The sequence below is a fragment of the Schistocerca piceifrons genome, chromosome X (assembly GCF_021461385.2).
Source record: "Schistocerca piceifrons isolate TAMUIC-IGC-003096 chromosome X, iqSchPice1.1, whole genome shotgun sequence".
In the NCBI taxonomy this organism is placed as follows: Eukaryota; Metazoa; Arthropoda; class Insecta; order Orthoptera; family Acrididae; genus Schistocerca; species Schistocerca piceifrons.
The window spans coordinates 42,755,590-42,760,587 of NC_060149.1; positions in this window are offsets into that span (position 1 = coordinate 42,755,590).

Below are 4,998 nucleotides of genomic sequence, written 5' to 3' on the forward strand. Positions count from 1 at the left end.
TTGGTTCACTCCGAGACGCCTGGACACTTCCCTTGTTGAAAGGTCTTCCTGACACAAAGTACCAATGCGGACGCGATCGAACCGTGGTATTGGCCTTCTAGGAAGAGTTGAACTACAGACAACACGAGCTGTCTACCTCCTTCCTGGTGGAATGACTGTAACTGTTCTGCTGTCGGATCTCCTTCGTGTAATAGGCGCTGCTCATGCATGGTTGTTTACATCTTTGGGTGGGTTTAGTGACTTATCTGAACAGCCAAAGGGACTGTGTCTGTGATAAAATATCCACAGTAAACGTCTACCTTTATTTATCCTGGGAAGCAGGGTGATGCAAACCTTTTTTTGATGTGTGTATGTTATTAATGGAAACAAGACAGAAGTAAGGTATGTTACACAAAGTTTGACCTTACACAGCAATAAGATTTATCAACGTGCCTTATGAAACGGATACAAAAAATATGTGTCAATTCAAATACGTTGTCACGCAAAACAATAAATTTCTATGATATTGATGCTTGGTTTGCCATAGAATGTGATGGGATGGGGAATACCTTAACGTTTTTATCAACAGAGCACCACGTTCTTCCTCAATGAGTGTGTTTCCTCAGTGAGACTGGTGCCTCCTTTTCAACCTCATACCTACAATCGTTATTTATAACGTATGCATGACTGTTGTGTGGGAGGACTACTTTTTACTAACTAGGTTTAATAGTGTCAGTTGTGGGAGCAATGCGAACGGACTCGAGTGTCAACAACTAACTATCGTGCGTGTATCTAACTTTGTATGTCCGATTGGTCTTAAGCTGCTCTTAAATTGTAACATGAAAAATAAAATTGACATGCTTCATTCCATGTTTCATCCACAACTTTACAAATATAAACTTTTTTCTCCGCCGATTGCCAGGTGGTTCTCGCGCGTCGCTGTATGCTGCTAAAGAAACCTCATCAAATACTGTTGCATATGTGTTTCTCTGATCTACGTTAGTGTCATTCCATTCTTACGAATATGTCATGATAAATTAATGTGATGGAACATGCACACAATTAAGTCAACTGTATAACAAGGAAGTAACATACACTATGTGATCAAAAGTATCCGTACACCTGGATGAAAATGACGCCCTCCGTCGGTAATGCTGGAATTCAATATAGTGTTGCCCCACTTTTAGCCTTGATGACAGCTTCCGCTCTCGCAGGCATACGTTCAGTCAGGTGCTGGAAGGTTTCTTGGGGAATGACAGCTCATTCTTCACGGAGTGCTGCACTGAGGAGAGGTATCGATTCGGTCGGTGAGGCCTGGCACTAAGTCGGCGTTCCAAAACAACCCAAAAGTGTTCTGTTGCATTCAGGTCAGGACTCTGTTGAGGTGAGTCCATTACAGGGATGTAACCACTCCACAACAGGCCTTGCTTTATGAACCGGTGCACGATCGTTTTGAAAGAACAATCGCCATCCCCGAAGTTCTCTTCAACAAGGAAGAATGTGCTTAGGGCATCAGTGCATACCTCTGCTCTAATAGTGCCACACAAAACAACAAGTAGTGCAAAGCCCCTCCATGAAAAACACGACCACACCATAACACCACCGCCTCCGAATTTTACTGTTGGCACTGAACACGCTGTCAGATGACGTTCACCGGGCATTTGCTACACCCACAACCTGCCATCGGATCGTTACATTGTGTACCGTGATTCGTCACTCCACATCACATTTTTCGTCTGTTCCATCATCCAATGTTTACGCTCCTTACACCAAACGAGGCGTCATGTGGCATTTACCGGTTTGATGTGTGGCTTTATGAGCAGCCGCTAGACCATGAAATCGAAGTTTTCTCACCACCAATGTAACTGTAGTAGATGCAGTTTGGAATTCCTGTGTGATGGTCTGGATAGATGTCTGCCTATTACACATTACGACCCTACTCAACTGCTGGCGGTATCTGTCAGTCAACAGATGAGGTCGGTTTGTACGCTTTTGTGCTGTACATGTCTGTACATGTCCATTCACGTTTCCACTTCGCTGTTACTTCGGAAACAGTGGCCCTAGGGATGTTCACGTGTGTGGAAATCTCGCGTACAGATGTATGACAAGTGACACCCAATCACCTGAACAGGTTTGATACCCCTGTGTTCCGCGGAGCCCCCATTCTGCTCTCTCATAATGTCTAATGTCTACCGAGGTCGTTGGTATGGACTACCTGGGAGTAGGTGGCAGCACAATGCATTTTGGGGGTGTCCGGATACTTTTGATCACGTAGTGTACATGGAAACGGAAATACACTAGCTTGAGCTGCGTTATGACCCGCGCAACAGGAATTCTTGTGTAATCGAACGCAGGCGGCACCCCTCAGTCTCGCTCTGCAGAACGTGTCCGCGTACCGAGCCAATGCACACACACACGGGATCGTAATTTCATCTTTCCGCATTCAGATCAGATGTCCCACAGTCTACGCGCACAAAAGATAGTGTGTAACTTAAATGAACGCGGGCTACTTTCCACGACAGAAAATATATTCACAAATAACAAGCTGTGCTCAACTGTCATCTTCAATTGTCTATACCGCTACCACCACTGAACAATACTCTATTGAGACACATTACGCTTTCAGGCTGCTTGCGTTAAATACCCCAACCTCATGCTCATCACCATAAATCGCGTAGGCATTCAGCACTGTCTGCAGTGTCTCCTGTTTCCATGAGAGACGTCTCCAATTAGTCTCACCACCTTCGATCTTCATAATTGTCTTAGCGCGCTTTTAGTCATGCTATCTGAATGTGGTCTCTGACTGAATAGTATTTATTATGTTTCTTTTGGAGCGTGACTTCCATACTCGCATGGGCAGCGTCGGGTGATGCGGGAGCTTTAGGCTCGCGAAATAATGAATTACATGTGCGAGTGTCTTTCACGCACGAGTAGAAGTTCATATCCCTCAGATTATGTTTTGTCGGCTGTGTGATTCGAAATCTCATCACGACTTGCTGACAGGAAACGGACTCAACTGAAACCTATTTTCCTTTTAATAAATCACCTTTTAGCTCCTGTGGCTCATCTATGAAAAATTCTTTGTCTTCCTTAGATGTTACTAAATTAATTTGTCTCCGCACACCATGTAACTGGACCTTGTAGCAATTTAACCAGTTTCATTGGTCCATTCCACGATCACGGCTATACTCGAGAAAAAGTCATTACCGATTAAAAAATATAGCCACAATCCACCTATGACCATTCTAGTCGCCTGATAGCCATTTCTCCCGTCGCTTAGCGGGACCAAGACCAGCTTTCCTACTTCCCTTTTCACCCAAAAAGCAGGAATTATTGAGGTTCAGTTTACAGGTATCACAGTAAATTAACTAACACATTCCACCGGTTTTGTGTAGAGAGATGTCGTATATGGTGTAACTTCCAACTCAGAACCCAGACATACACTCGTATCACAGTACTGGTCAATGTCGTCTTGTGTTTCCGACTGCAAGTACTGCACTTTGCGCATGTGACGTCCCTTCTCTACTTAGAGGTCCCTTGCGATATCTCATTGTCTTTGGTCATTCAGCTGTGTAATCTCACGCACCTCTACCTGATTTGTGGTTAGAGGTGGTGAACCTCAATTTCGCTCACGGCGTGTCTCATTTTGCGTTGCTTGAAATGAATGCAGGTGGGGGCCGTGGTCCGGCGCTTCGATGCTGCTTGCTTTCCTTGATATGGAGGCGAAAGGCCGACTATGCTCTTTAGGTGCCTACGGAATTCCACTTAGACCTGGCTGCCAAGCTGGTAGCAGTGGTGCCCAATCGGATCGAAAGTGGGAGAAATGGAGTACAGACTTGTTGTCTGACGAAACAGTTACATTACAGTTTTTAGATAAATTCACTAAAGTGTTAATCAGATCGGAAGAGGCTGTCATGGTGGACAGCTGTGTTGTTGTACGCGGATAATAATGTTTGAGTTTTATACAAATTTAATCAATTGTCAGTATTTCCTCTTCTTCTTGGCTTCGTGTATTTAGGAAATTGTGTGTTACGTTTCCCATATCTGGCATGGTCTTGTTACATTTCTTTTTCCATTGCATTAATAATTTAGAGACTTCGCCGGAAATCATTATCCATCCATACGGTCTATATGTTCCTTCCAGTTTCTTCTATTTTCCTTTATTTCTCGTATAAGTTACATATTATTATATCTTTCATCGTATTTTCATTTCTTTATTGATCTTCCCTTGTACATCCTTCTATTCCTCTCAGAAATCTTGTTTCTTGGGCCTGTGTTCGACTTTCTAGGTGTCTTGTTGTTGCCCATGCCTCTCTTCCACAAGTAAGGGCTATTACTGCTATTGGTTCATAAAACTCCAAGTGTGTTTCTATCCTGACTTTATTCTGCAAACTTTTTACGATGGCTCCTCCTATAGAATTGAATTTATTTAATTTTTTGTCAACGTCATGGTTGCATTCATAAGTCCTGCCACATACGAGATATTTAATATGTTTTACTTGTCCAAAGATTTTATTATTCAAGATTGTTTAGATCTTACTGGTTGTCTGCCCTGAAATGTCATTACTTTCGTTTCACCTACTGACAATGTTAGTTTGTAATTTGAGGCTACCTGCTGCAACTTATAGACTCCAATCTGAAGGTCGGCTTAACTCTGTGTAATCAGAGGTAGGTCATCTGCATATAAAATTACTTTTGGTCTAGTGTCACGATTTAAAAGAACTCCATTTATGTTCAACGTTTTCCATTTACTGACAACTACACCTACGTATACAGGGTGAATTAACTGATATTTGCAGCACAAGGATTGGGAAAATGTAAAGTGATATTGATGTGTTTTCACAGAATGAACAGATACTCAAGGCTTTGTATTGTTAGCTAACAAACAGATTGTGATAATACTTAGAAAGAGTAATTTTGTATGAAACGTACACATTTCTAAATGTAACAATGTCTATTGATATTAACAGACTAAAAGTAGGATAAATTATAATATCAGTGGTGTTTGTAACAAGATTC